At 38.9% G+C, this 15,519-nt stretch overlaps 1 pseudogene; it reads left to right on the top strand.

The window, feature by feature from the left end:
- The first annotated feature begins 2,505 nt into the window (after positions 1-2,505).
- On the top strand, positions 2,506-10,017 carry LOC141523307 (snRNA-activating protein complex subunit 2-like; annotated as a pseudogene).
- Positions 10,018-15,519: the final 5,502 nt, after the last annotated feature.

The raw sequence follows: 15,519 nt of genomic DNA on the forward strand, positions 1-15,519 counted from the left end.
AAGATGGATATGGAACAGTCAGTCACTAAAATGTCTTAGGAAATCACTCCTCCATTCACAGTTGGAGAGGTTTTGAGTACTGTGGACAAGTTCACTTTCCTTGGCAGTGTTCTTTCCAAGAAGGTACACATAGACAATAAGGTAGACACCCACAATGCCAGAACTAGCTCAGTATTTGGGAAACTCTGAAAGAAAGTATGGGAGAGAAGAGGTATTAGAATGACTGTCAAACTGAAAGTCTACAGAGCTGTTGTGCTGACCTCTTTGCTATGTGCCTGTGAAACCTGGACAGTCTACCAGCACCATGTAAGGAAATTGAATGGCTTCCATTAAAGTGTCTTAGGGAGATTCTGAAGATCACTTTGCAGGAGAAGATACCAGATACTGAGGTCCTTTCTTAAGTTCAACTGCCTAGCATTCCAACATTACTACAGAGAGTGCTACTATGATGTGGTGGACACGTTAGAATGCCAGATGTATACTTGACAAAAGCACTATTTTATGGAGAACTCACACAGGACAAGTGCTCACAAGGGGGTCAGAAGAAGTGCTCTGAGACACCCTGAAGGTCTCATTGAAGAACTTTAGAACTGATTTACAGCAGTAAGGGTGCTGCACTTTATGAGGAAGGCAGAATTGAAGCAGCTCAAAGGTGAGAGTACCCACCCCAGGTGTTCACATGGACAATTTGTGTCCAGTCTCTGGCAGAGCATTTCAAGCTAGTATTGGTACAAACTGTAATTTGACTCAAACATAGTGATGTCATTTTAGTCCAACCAACCAAGCAGCAGCACATTTGCATGGTACTTTAAGGATTGGGAAAGATCTTCATTTTTGTTGTTCAGTAGTTCAATCATGTCCAACTCTTGGTCTAACTTCTTTCCCATACTGTCCATGCAGTTTTCTTAGCAAAAATATTGGAATGTTTTGCCATTTCTTTCTCCAGTGAATTAAGGCAAATTCAGGTTAAATGACTTGCCCAGGATCACACAACTAGTAAGTATTAAAAATCATATTTGAATTCTGGTCTTCTTGACTCCAAGTCTAGCAATCTATCCACTAAGTCATCCAGCTTCTCTTTTTAATGACAGTATAAAGTAGAAATCTTTCTTTTTTAAAGGGATAGTTAATCTGTGTTCTGTTTTTGAAGTTAAGTGTATTGGCTAAGGTCATGTAGCTTATAGCTAGTAAACATTTGAGATATGATTTGAACTCAGATCTCTGTGACTCCAAGTCTAATATTCTATTTGCAATATCAGAAGTATCAAACATGCTGCTGGTGGACTGCATTGTGACTTGAGTGCTGTTTTCACCAGGTGAAAATGTAACTGGGAAATATTTAACAAAATAAATGAAAAAATACTAAAACATAGAGTTAATATGTGGTTTTCTAAGACTATTTAACCCCCAGGGCTCCTTACATAAAATTAGTTAATCTCTGTTTCTATTTGAGTTTGATACAATTGCATTATATATAACTAGTCCTCTCCCTTATAAATGTGGGAAAGATCCAAAACCAACTTTGCGTTATCAGTTTTCTGTATCTGATTTTGAGAAAGAGACTACAGGTGCTGAGTTTGGTCAAGGTTATTCTAAGGATGAACTGAGAGAAGTGGAGAAAGAAGGAAGGCAGAGTATAAGGAAATTGCTTACAAGACTTCCTTGCTTTATATTTTGCAATCATGAATCTTAGGATTAAATAATGTTGAAATTGAAACTGTTCTCAAGTCAGAGTATAAACATCCCTTGAACATCATTAGAGATATTGCAAAGGTGTATAGAAGGCCCACAAAGATACTGCCAGGATTTAAGGGAAAGAATTATGAGATTGATGAAAAGATAGAATTAAAAAAAAACAAGAGACTATGCTGATGGGTGAGAATTCAAAATTGATGTGAGTTTTTTTAGTATAATTGCTTGGGTCATTCTCCTTGGTCACTAATCTATATCCCTAGACATGGCATTCATCTTATTAATGGAACAATTATATCTACTCCAGATGCCTTTTCAGTCCTGCAGAAGTGTAGCTGAAGTTTCAAAGTACTGAGACTTTCTCCAAATGTTTTACCTAATAGAAATTTGAAATGCTTCTCTTCTCATAAATTCTCTCCACCCCACAGGTGAAATTTGACAACTAAAATCCCATTATAGTGACCCCCTATGAGGCTATTGAATTATTTTCTTGTAACCAAATGTTATATAATGAATCCATTGCTAGATAGCCCTTTCTCAGGCTGCTGGAAATGAAGCTGAGAGTCTTACAGGAGTAAATTAGCAAAAGAGAGAAGGATCTGGTGGAACTGAAGCCAGGGCTTTCTTGTTTAGCTTCCTTAGTGTGGAATTAGAGGGATGATTGTTGTGTGTTATGGAAGAAAGGGAAAATATCCAGGCCAGGCTTTATGATGGCAATAAGGACATGAAACTAAATAGAGTAAACCCATCCATTCCCATACTCCGGAAAAACCCAGTGCAGTTGAGCAGAACTGAAAAGTAAATGATTTAACCATGAATGGCACAGATCCCCTCACATTTGACTACACAGTAAGTAGTACTAATGATTTTGCCAAAAAATAAGGAAAGAAGTTACAGAACTGATTTTTATATCTCTTTCAGAAAAGGTATGTAGTTATAAAGAACACAACTGAAGTCAATAGTATTTCTTTGAACAAAGATTTTGAGGAAGCTGCAAAATTAATAATAATAATAATAATAATAATAATAATAATAATAATAATAATAATAATAAAATAATATTTAGGGGTTAGGATATTCTATTAATTGATTCCTGACTCCAGGATGTTTGGGGTTCTGAATACAGCTTCTTCCATGCAGAACACTGATAGAATGGCTCTTGTATTATGAGACAACAGAATGTATATTTCTTGAGAATAGTCACTATTCATTTTTTATTCAGTGTTTAATACAATGAGAATATTGGAGATGCTTAATAAATTCTTGTTGAATTAAATTCAAGAACTCTTCAGACATCCCTAAACATCATTCCTTAGCAGTACCAAGGGCATGCTCCTCACATTGTCCTCACCTTTCCTTCTTATATCTTCCCTGGTGTCTGAGCCCTCATGATACCACATCAGAACTATAGTCTTTTCATTCTCTTCTTCCCTTTAATTCCTCCTTTCTCCAATCCATTTGTCTTCATAAATTTCCAGAGTAAGCTTCTTGATGTGCAAGTTTTGGTTATGGTCCTTTTCTGCTCAAAAACCCTCGTTGGATTTTCACTTGGGTGATAAAACACAGGAAGATAAAACTCATCACAATCTGGCTCCATCTGGGATGGAGCCAAGATGGTGACAAGAGCGGATGTATCTTAGGTGCTCTCTCATAAATCTTTGAAACTAAGGACTCTAACTAAATTTTCAAGAGATAGAACCCACAGAGGGACCCAGTGAGGCAGTTCTCCTACTCAAGGTAACTTGGAAAAGAGCAGAAAGGCTCTGCTCCCCAGGGTTGGAGGGGTGGTCTGCCAGAGGGGCAGCCTGCCAGAGGGGTGGCCCACCAGAGTGAAAGAACTTCAGCTTCCCCGAGGCAGCCCAGGGTGCTGGGCTCACAGCAGCAGGGGAGTTTCCTGACCTACACCCCGGGGAGTACCGGGAACAAATTGGGGGAACAGCTGGGGGACTTCTGCCAGAGTGAGTACGCGAAGCCCAGACCTCAGGGCACACAATGAGCAGCTTGGCTGCAGCAGCCCAGATCCAGGAAACAGAAGCTGCCCATAAGCAGGAGCTCCCAGGGCATGAGCCCATTGAACCTAGGGAGGGGAGTGAAGAGAGAGAGACTGCAGAGCTCTGCGCCTGGAACAGGACTCTGGGTCTCTGACCACATTCAGATCCTGATTGCAGTCTAGGGCCCCCCATAGAACAGCAGGCCCCCCCCCACCTCAGCCCTGTGGCGGGGGTGGGGTGGGGGTGGTACATATGGTCATTAACAGACCAGGAGGGAGGACAGAGCCTCTCACAATGAGACCCTTGTGGGAGTGTCCCAAAAGCTCAGGAAGCACACCCAAAACCAGGCCCAGGCTGGGAAAATGAGCAAGCAGAGAATAAAGAGGAACACCATTGAGAAATATTTTGCATATGAGCCCAAGAAGGATCAAAACACTCAGTCTGAAGATGAAGAAGCACAAGCTCCTGCATCTAAAGACTCCAAGAAAAACAGAAGTTGGGCTCAGGATATGACAGAGCTCAAAAAGACTTTGAAAATCAAATGAGGGAGTTAGAAGAAAAATTGGGAAAAGAAATGAGAGAGATGCAGGAAAAACATGAAAATGAAGTCAGCAGCTTAGTCAAGGAAATCCAAAAAAAATGCTTAAGAAAATAGCATGTTAAAACCAGCTTAGGTCAAATGGATGAAACAGTTCAAAAAGTTATTGAGGAGAAGAATTCTTTAAAAAGCAAAATTGGCCAGATGGAAAAAGAGATAAGAAAACTCTCTGGGGAAAACAAATCCTTCAGACAAAGAGTAGAACTCAGGGAGATTGATGAATTTATGAGAAATCAGGACTCAATACTTCAAAACTAAAAAAATGAAAAATTAAAAGAAAATGTGAAACATCTCTTGAAAAAACAACTGATATGGAAAACAGATTTAGAAAAGATAATTTAAAAATTATTGGAATACCTGAAAGTCATGATCAGGAAAAGAGCCTTGACATCATTTTCAAAGAATTACTACAGGAAAATTGCCCTAATATTCTAGAAGCAGACGGTAAAATAGAAATGGAGAGGAAGCCACCAATCCCCCTGAGAAAGAGATCCCAAAAAACCAACCCCCAGGAATATTATAGCCAAATTCCAGGACTCCCAAGTCAAAGAGTAAATATTACAAGCAGCCAGAAGGACACAATTCAAATATCATGGAGCTGCAGTCAAGATTACACAGGACTTAGCAGCAACTACATTAAAAGCTCTTAGGGCTTGGAATATAATATACCGGAAGGCAAAAGAGCTTAGAATGCAGCCAAGAATCAACTACCCAGCAAAACTGAATGTCCTCTTCCAGGGAAAAAGATGGACTTTCAATGAACCAGGGGAATTTCAAATGTTCCTGTTGGAATGGCCAGAGCTGAACAGAAGGTTTGATCTTCAAATACAGAACTCAGGTGAAGCATAGAGATCAGAGAAGGGGAAAATATGAGGGACTTAATCATGATGAACTGCATGTATTCCTGCATAGAAAAATGATACTGATAATACTCATATGAACCTTCTCAGTTAATAGAGCAGGTAGAAGGAGCTTTTATAGTTGAAGCACAGGAGAAAGCTGAATTTGAAGATAAAATATGATGTAAAAATGGAGTCAATAGAAAAAGGGAAATGTAATGGGAAAAAGAAAAAGAAGAGGGAGAATAGGCCAAGAGATTTCATATAATAAGATTTTTCTTTATTACAATGAGCTATTGCAATGATATCGAAGGGGGAAGGCAAGGGGGAATGAGGGAATCTTTGCTCTCATCAGAGGTGGCTAGGAGAGGAAACAGCATATATACTTAATGGGGTATAGGCATCTGGAGTAAGAAGGGGTAGGTCAGGGGTAAGGGGGGGATGTGAGTGATGGAGGAGAGGATGGACCATGGGAGGAGAGTGGTCAGATATAACACATTTCCTTTTTTATTTCTTGCAAGGGGCTGGGATTGGATGGCCTGTCTGGGACCATAGGGCCAGGTGGATGCTGGGCCTAAGGGGTGGTATGGGGGCTCAGGGCCTCTTGGCCCCAAGGCCAGGGATCTGTCTGCTGTGCTACTCAGCTAGCCTACAGCAGAGTCAGAGTGAAAGGAGAGAGAAAATAGAGTACATGGTAGTGGAGAAATATGAAAAGAGGGAGTTGTGATCAGCAATGGCAACGGTGGAAAAATATGGAAGTAACTTTTGCGATGGACTTATAAAGAATATGATCCACCTGTGACAGAGTTGTTGGTGTTGGAACAAAGACTGAAGCACATTTTTTATTATTATTATTTGGGGGGGGGTGCAGGGCAAATGGGGCTGGGTGGCCTGCCTGGGGTCGCATAGCAGGATGATGGTTGGGTGTCTGAGGCCAGATTTGGACCTGGATGCTCCTGGCTCAAGGACCAATGCTCTGTCCACCACCCAGCCACCCCTACTATTATTACTATTTTATTTTATTTTTGGTCTTTTTTTCTTTTCTTTTCTTTTTTTTTTTTTTTTGGTTTTTGCAGGGCAGTAGGGTTGGGGTGGCTTGCATGTCACACAGCTGGGTGATTGTTGGGTGTACGGAGCCAGATATGGGCTCAGGTGCTCCTGGATCCAGGGGTGGTGCTCCGTCTATTGTGCCACCTGGCCATACCTACAACTATTACTATTATTTTTTTAATTTTATTTTTTTCTCTCCCCTTTACTTTATCACTCAAGTGATTCTATATTTTTTGGGGGGGTATTTTGTTTACTCTTAAACAAGAATATTTTATTAATGTATAAAAACATTATTTGTACAAAATGAGAGTAAATAAATATTAAATATAAAAAAGGAGAGAAGGGGGACAGGGGGAAGGGGGAAATGTGAGTGATGGAGAGGATGGACCATGGGGGAGAGTGGTCAGATATAACACATTTTCTTTTTTACTTCTTGCAAGGGGCTGGGATTGGATGGCCTGTCTGGGACCATAGGGCCAGGTGGATGCTGGGCCTAAGGGGTCATATGTAGGCTCAGGGCCTCGTGGTCCCAGGGCAGGGGATCTGTCTGCTGAGCCACTCAACTACCCTACAGCAGAAACAGAGTGAAAGGAGAGAGAAAATATAGTTCATGGTAGTAGAGAAGTATGAATGGAGGGAGTTGCGATCAGCAATGGCAATGGTGGAAAAATATGGAAGTAACTTTTGTGATGGATTTATCCTAAAGAATGTGATCCACCCGCGATAGAGCTGGTGGTGCTGGAACACAGACTGATGCACATTTTTTTATTATTATTTTCTGGGGGGCATTGCAGGGCAAATGGGACTGAGTGGCCTGCTGGGGCTGCACAGCTGGGTGATTGTTTGGTGTCTGAGGCCAGATTTGGACCTAGGTGCTCCTGGCAAAAGGGCCAGTGATGTATCTGCCACTTAGCTGCCCCTACTATTATTATTATTATTATTATTATTACTATTTTATTTTATTTTGTTTTTTGTTTTTTGTAGGGCAATAAGGTTGGGGTGGCTTGCATGGGGTCACATAGCTGGGTGATTGTTGGGAGTCTGGGGTTGGATTTGGGCTCGGGTGTTCCTGGCTCCAGGGCTGGTGCTCATTCACTGCACCACCAGGCCATATCTACAATTATTATTATTATTATTATTATTATTATTATTATTTAATTTAAATTTTTCTCTCCCCTTTACTTATTGCTTATGCGGGTCTATATTTTCTTGGGGGGTATTATGTTTACTCTTAAGCAAGAATATTTTAGTAATGTATAGAAAAATATTTGTACAAAATAAGAATAAATAAATAAACAATTTGGCTCCATCTACCTTTCCAGTTTCATTTCCACAAAAATTCAACCCTTCAATATGGTTGGGTTACTTGACTTCCCAAATGTTCCCTGTTACCTACTATTTAGGCTTTACTCAGATTTTTCCCTTCACCTGCTGTACCTTCCTTTACTACATTTTCTTGTTAAAAATCTTACTTATCCTTTAAGGTCTAGTTCCAAAGTAAATTTAAACCCATTTCTAGTTCTGCTCTCCTTGGCTAAGCAAAAACTGCCTAATCCCTCTACTATATAGTCCTTAAAATATTTGTGTATGGCCATTATGCCTCTTCCAATTTTCTTCCTTCTTTCTTCTTATTAAGTTAAATGGTCTCAGTTGCTTTAACTGATTTTCTTGCTGATCCCAAGATTCTAGATTGTGTCATCCTTAGAGATTATTTAGGCTAACCCCCTCATTTCATAGACAATAAGTCCTTCACCATTCTAGTTGCCCTTCTTGGGATGTTCTCTAAGCTTATCAATTTCTTTCCAAACTAGGGTAACTAGAGCTAGTCATTACACTTCAGATGGAGTGTGGGACATAGTAGAATAAGATGATTACCTCCCTAGTACTGATTGTTATTTTATTTTTCATGTATCCTAACATTTTAACTGTCAAGACAAGTCATGCTCACACTCAAAGTAAATAAACTCACTGAATTTTCAGTCCATTAAATATCTCAGATGATGGTCCCATTGTATCCTTCCCAGGTCTTAACCACATCTGAAACACTGTCTTCAGTTCTGTGTACCAAGTGCATTTAAAAGAAAGGTCATTGATAAACCAGAGCACTTTCAAAAGAGGAAGACTAAAATATTGAGAAGGTCTGGCATTGATGTCACCAGGAGCAAGTTATTAACTTTCTGCATGTCCCAGGCAAGTCTCTATGTCGCAGACAAGATGATAACTTTTGGAGAAGGTGAAGTCATATATTGGTAGAGGGGGTTTCTACACTGAGATTATCTTAAAATAATTGCATTTCAAATCCAGTCCAAAACCAATGTAAAGAAGAGTCTCTCTGAATTTGACTAGGCTGATAGGGATCTACAGCATAGTTATAGAAATTAGGATGCTTAAAATGGAGAAGACTTTAAAGGGACAGTATCTGAAGGATGCTATATTGAAGGAGATCAAACTTATTCTGCTTGGTCTCAGAAGATAGAACTAAGACTAATGAGTGGAAATTGTGAAAGCGTATTTCAGACCCACATTAGGAAGAACTTTTAAAGATTTCTAAGAAGTAATTCTGACTCCTTGTATGGCAGCCCAAGTTTCCCAGTGAGGTATCAGGATAGATACCTTCAGACAGAGCCTGAATGTTCAAATTCTGGACCCCAATGGAGAAACAGCAGCTCCTGTTTACTGTAGCTTTGAGATTACAGTGCATGAACCAGTGGTGTTGGAACTGAGGCAGAAGTTGCCTTAATATGGTGAGACTGAGATCTGATTTCTTCCAATTGTTTGGAGTGTTGTGTGACTTGGAAGATAATTCAGCAATAACATTGCTGGGGCTAGAAATAAAAGAAGTTTCATAAGACTGAAGTTCCAGCTCCCATTGAGGTTTGGACAGATCTAGTTAAAAAGGTGGTCATGATTAACCAGTTGGAAGAAGCATTGTTATTTAGCCATTCAGTTATATCTGACTCTTTGTGACTTGGTGGACCATACTGTTCATGGGGTTTTCTTGGCAAAAATATTAGAGCAGTTTGCCATTTCTTTCTTTCTTTTTCTTTTTATTAAAATTTATTTATTATTAAAGGCAATGGGATTAAGTGACTTGCCCAAGATCACACAACTAGGCAATTATTAAATGTTTGAGTACAAATTTGAACTGAGGTCCTCCTGACTCTAGGGTTGGTGCTCTTTCCACTGCACCACCTAGTCGACGTGACATTTCTTTCTATAGTAGATTAAGGCAAACAGGTAAAGGGACTTGCCCACAGGCACATAGCTAATAAAAGTTGGAGGTCAGATTTGAAGTAAGATCTTCCTGACTCCATTCCCAGGGTCCTATCCACTGAGTGACCATTCTGACTCCTACAGTTGGAAGAAGCAATGACCACTGCCTTTTCCCAAACCTTCACCATTGCTATGATGGAATCTCTAAGTCTGCTTCATTCCATTCTACAGAAGCCAATCCAAATCAGAGATGCAACTTCTCTGTAAAGATTCTTACTACCAGGGAGAACTCCACTTCAGGCTTCAGACCCACCTAAGACATTGGTTTAAAATCTCTGGAAGCTGGGATACACAGATCAAGCCTAACCCCTCCAAATCTGGCCCAATCAAGCACATAAATAGAAACCTCATTGTTGACTCTAAGAAGAAATGTTATCTAACCAGTCTATCCCAAATTGACATGGGACTTGAGCTCTCACCTGGAGAGTAAGCTGTATTCCTAGATCTATCCATGTCTCCTCCTGAGGTACTGAACCACCTGCCCTGAGGAAGTCTACAGACCCACATGGCTAGTTCCTACAGAGAACTAGTGAGCCCTCAAGCTGACTGTCCAAGCTATGATGGGAAAACTTAGTAAAGTTAGCACCTCAACCTGTAATGCCTTGTTAGAATGGGGAGCTCCACTCCTGAGAGTTCTATTTCTTCTGGTCCAAGGCTTCCCAGAGACACTTTGCCCTCTCTACAATAACAATTACGGTGAAAATTGGTGTTCTATCCTCTGAAATTATTCCTCATTCCCATAGAATTTTTGTCTCAGCAACTACTGGGCAGTGAGCTCTGTGGGAAGGTTCTCTTCCAGGAAGCCAACATTTCCAGCCAAGATTTAGCATACCCAATCTAAGTGTGGTGTGTGTGTGTGTGTGTGTGTGTGTGTGTGTGTGAGAGAGAGAGAGAGAGAGAGAGAGAGAGAGAGAGAGAGAGAGAGAGAGAGAGATGGATGATCAGGATAGGAAGAGGATTAAAAAAGGTGAGTACCTGGGAAATAAACTATGTTTGTTATTTCTGAAAAAAAAAGATTTCTAAGTAGTAAGTTTACCCATTATTGAGGTTTACATTAAAGAAATAGTGGCTGGATGTCTTATTTTTAAGAATGGGATGAGTGAAGGAGGGAAGTTCAAGCAAATAATTCCTAGTATTTCAACTTCATTTCAGGGTCAATAATAAAACACAAAATCATCATAGAAGCATATCTTTAGAACTATAAGAGTCTTCCATATCCTTCTAGTCTAAAACCTGTAACCCTGAGCAAGTCAATTCAATTAATCCTGTATGCCTCAGTTCCTCATTTGTAAAATAAGCTGGAGAAGAAAATGGCAAACCATTCTACTCTCTTTGCCAAGAAAATTCTAAATTTGGTCATGAAGAGTTGGGCATGACTGAAATTAACAATGACAGAGGATAAATGACTTTCCAAAAGTCATATAGATAATATGGATCAAGCAAAGCTGGGACTAGAATTAAGGTCCTCTGATTCCCAAACCAGTACTTTTTTCTATGACACCCATGTTGACTCACTATACTAAATATGAATCACATAGGGATATAGACCTGGATATTCACCATTTTTGGCCACAAAGATGAGTCTTTGTTTTGAAGTTGGTTTGCCTCTAAAACCCCATCTTTTCCAAGAAATCTTTCCTTTTTCCTGACTTCCTTGATCTAAAACAATTCTTTATTCCTCACAGAACTAAAAACATTTGCTTTTGATGTCATTCAATTACAACTCCTCAAACACCATAGTCTACATTAATTATATTTTTTGTTTTTATGTATGACTGTCATATTAGAGTATAACCTACTCTACATTATACATCTCTGCAACTTCAGTATTAATGTAGGGACTCAGGGTTTGTCAATAGATTGAATGAAAAGGTTTTTTTTTTCCTTTAGACTTTTGTAAATTGTATTTTTCCTTCCAAGCTGCTGTTGGTGATCTACTTGGATGAAATTTAATGTGTTAACTCAATTTAATCATTTACAAAATTGATCATTAATAGAAAACTAGATGCCCCACCTCCCAAGGGATGGCAGCCTCACTGCGCTGATGTACTTTTTACTCTGAAGATGAAAGATGGCAAATGGATGGAGCAGGTTGATGTCAGTTTCAATTTGTGGAGCCATCTAACCATGTTGCCAACAATTAGCATCTACAAAGCATGAACATATGTACCTCACCTTTCCAATAAAAGACCCCAGACGTCTGGTTATTACCCTGGACCTATCTCATATTAATTTTTTTCCTTTCCAGCATATTATTTGTCTAGATGCAATTTTCGTTCTTGTGTTGAATAAGATTCCTCTTTGGAAACTATAAATTCCTCTCTCCTCCCCTTCCTTCCCCCCCTGCTCCCTACCTTCTTCCCTCTCTCCCTCCCTTTCTCACATTCTCCCTCCCTCCTTCCTTCCTCTCTCCCTCTAATTCTTTTTTCCCTTCCTTTCCCTCCTCTCTCACCACCCCCAATTGATCTCATTCTCTCTAAACTTAAAATATCCCTCCCTTGAAACAAGTTAGCATATAAATAACAACATAGAAATGCCGGCTGTGTCTTAATAAATATTCTTATTCTATATCTCAAATACAAAATTTCTATGTCAAGGTCTGGGAATCATATTTTATCATTAGCCCTCTGGAATTATGTATTTCTAATCTTCAGAAATCACTACTTGGTTACAAGGTCCCAGTTTTGTACTCTGGCATTGATGTGGACTGGGTTCAACCAGGGGAAACCTTACCTCTGATCAGATGGAGGTTCCCTTTTCTCCTCCTTATTGGTCCATTGAGTATTCCACCCTGTCACCTCAGAAAGAAAGGTTTAAGTTATGGCTCCTATGTAGGACCTCCTTGAAATGGGGGGAGTAAAAGGAATGCAATGTACAATATAAATTGGTTATGTGACAGGTCATTTAGTCCTACACAGAAAAGAAGCACTAAACACAGAACATTTAGAAGCATACGTTACTAGAATTAAGTAATTGAGTAATAATGTAACAACTGCTATAATATGCTAGAAGGCTGATTTTGAAACACCATCAGAATATAGAGCAATAAGTACTACTACTAATTAAATATTTTGCATTTCACCTCAGCTGAGAACTGTCTTTACAACTGACAGTGAGACAGACAGGCTTGGGTCAGTCTTCTCTTCAGTGGCAGACCTCTCTGAGAATGCTGGTGTATTTTCTGGGGGCTGGCCCACTGTCTCAACTCATCTCTGGATTTTAGTGCAATTTCAAAAGATTGCTTCCATCTCTGAGCATGTTTGTCTTGAAATATTCATCTGGGGCAAAGGACTGGAGATCTGACTCAAGCTTATCTAGCTTCAGCTCCCTGCAGAAGCTAGCATGTGGATGAGGTGCCTGTAATATAGGGTTAAAGAAAGACCTGTTCTTTCCATTTTTCACTAGAATCACTTGATACCATCTGGAGAGATGTAGCTAAAGGACCCAGCTTGAAGTATTCTTTTCTTTTGCCAGATGTGGTATCCTTCTTTCCCCCTGGCAGTCTCACATTGTGACTTGGGGATGTATCCATCAAGGAACTGCTGAAATTTTACCACTAATGTTAAAATGTAAAGTCCTTTCAATATTGGGTCACCACAAGACTGGAAAAGGTTGTAAAATTCATGATTCTTTTTTTTTAGGTTTTTGCAAGGCAAATGGGGTTAAGTGGCTTGCCTAAGGCCACACAGCTAGGTAATTATTAAGTGTCTGAGACCGGATTTGAACCCAGGTACTCCTGACTCCAAGGCTGGTGCTTTATCCACTACACCACCTAGCCGCCCCAAAATTCATGATTCTTAAAAGACCCAAGTGATGATTTACTTGATCAAAGAGTATGGATAATTTAAGGATTTTAGGGGTGGAGGTAACCTACAAATTGCTTTCTAGATTGGTTAGACCAATTCATAGCTCTATTAGTGATATATGAGTGTATATCTTTTGACATCTCTAATAATTATAATTTTATTTTTTTGTCATCTTTGACAATCTATTGGGTCTGAGGTATAACCTCAAAGTTATGTTCATTTCGAACATGTACTTATTCTTTTGCAAACTTTTTTTTCAAAATAAAGAGAAATTAAATTTATTTTTATTCTGAGAATGAGAAACCATATGGTACAGGGAGAAGGCGACTGAACTTGGAATCACAGGACTTTGATTGACTTAACCTTTCTGGGCTTCATTTTCCTTATGTAAAATGAGGATGGGAATAAATGACTTTTAAGATCCCTTCTGAAAATAAAAATATGATCCTATGAACTTTCTGGATTCTACTGAATCTAAGTTTTTTCTGATTCTGATTCTGAATTCAGATAGATTCTGAATCTATCTACCCTATCATGTTTCCTCTTTTGAGCTTTGCTAGGGGAGAAATCTCTTGAACCACTGAGATAAATACACATCAACTGAAGTATAAAAGAGACATCACTAATGATCTTCAATACTTAATAGATTCATAATTTTATCAGTATGAATACTTCATCTTCCAATGGAGATATCAATCCTAGGCCTTAGGTCATGTATCAATGAATTACTATGACCAAAATTTTATCCTTCATGACCAGCCTCCTGGGGAGCTCTCTAAATCTAGTGAGGTTAGTCCTCAGAAAATAGTCCATCTTTTGCTCATACTAAAAGTCTTTCCAACTTGGTACAGATGGATCAAGCCTTTTTTCAATGACTGTAGCCTTCAAGAGTAGAAGAGTGCATCCAAAACATAATTAGGCATTGTAGAAGGATGTGAAAATATTAGTGGAAGAATCGCAGTAATAATTCACATAGTTGCTGTTGTCTTTCATTCTCAAAGAGGATCATGACATGAGAGGTGATGTCATGACATGAAAATGAATTGGATTTTTAAAAATTAGTTAATTTATTTTCATCCATTTGCACATGCATATTTTCAAGTTACAAAATTTCCTTCCACCCCCCCTTCCCATCCTCCTCCCATCAGTCAGGTTAGCACTGTACATACATATCTGGATCAACATGTTTACAGATTAGCATTAGTTATTTTTAGTATGAGGAATTAGATTAAGGGGAAACGATACTTAAGATATAATTTTTATAAAGTATTCATCAGGTTCTGGAGGGGTTTTTGTGTGTGTGTGTTTGTGTGTGTTTGTGGATCCTCTGGTTGGGGATACCATAGTCCATGGCCTGTCTAATACAGTTGTCCTAGCTCTGTGAACTGCTGAGAGGAGTTGCTTGTATTAAGTTTGTTCATTTCACAATGTTGTTGATGTGTAAATTGTTCTCTTGGTTCTACTCCCTTCGCTCAGTAACAGATCCTGTAAGTCATTCCATGTTTCTCTAGTCTGACCATTTATGGTTTCTTATAGAACAGTAGTATTCATGTACCTTAACTTGTTTAACCATTCTCTAATTGATGGGCATCCCCTCAATTTCCAATTCTTTGGTACTACAAAAAGGACTGCTCTGAATATTTTGGAACATGTAGGACATTTCCCCTTTTTTAAATAATTTCCCCTTTTTAAATAATTTCTTTAAACCTAGAGTTGGAATTGCTGGGTTAAAGAGTATGAGCAGTTTTAATTGCTCTTTGGGCATAGTTCCATACTGCTCTCCAGAAAGGTTGGATCTGTTCACAATTCCACCAGCAATGAATCAAATGTCCCAATCCTCCCACAACCTCTCCAACATTGATCATCTTCCCTTTTTCTCATCTTTTCCAATCTGATAGGTATGAGATGATACTTCATTGTTGTTTTAATTTGCATTTCCTCTAATCAACAGTGAGTTGAAGCATTTTTTCCTATGATTATATATAACTTTATTTTCTTCATTTGAGAACTGCCTGTTCATATCATTTGACCATTTATCAATTGGGGAATGACTTGTGACCTTATAAATTTGATGCAATTCTTTATATATTTTAGAAATGAGACTTTTATCAGAATTCCTAGCTATGAAGATTGTTTCCAGCTTTCTGCTTTCCTTCTAATTTTGGCATCATTGATTTTATTAGTGTAAAAACTTTTAAATTTAATATAGTCAAATCATTTTGCAGTTTATAATATGCTCTAATTCTTGTTTGGTCATAAATTTATCCCCT

The sequence above is a fragment of the Macrotis lagotis genome, chromosome 1 (genome assembly GCF_037893015.1).
Source record: "Macrotis lagotis isolate mMagLag1 chromosome 1, bilby.v1.9.chrom.fasta, whole genome shotgun sequence".
Lineage (NCBI taxonomy): Eukaryota > Metazoa > Chordata > Mammalia > Peramelemorphia > Peramelidae > Macrotis > Macrotis lagotis.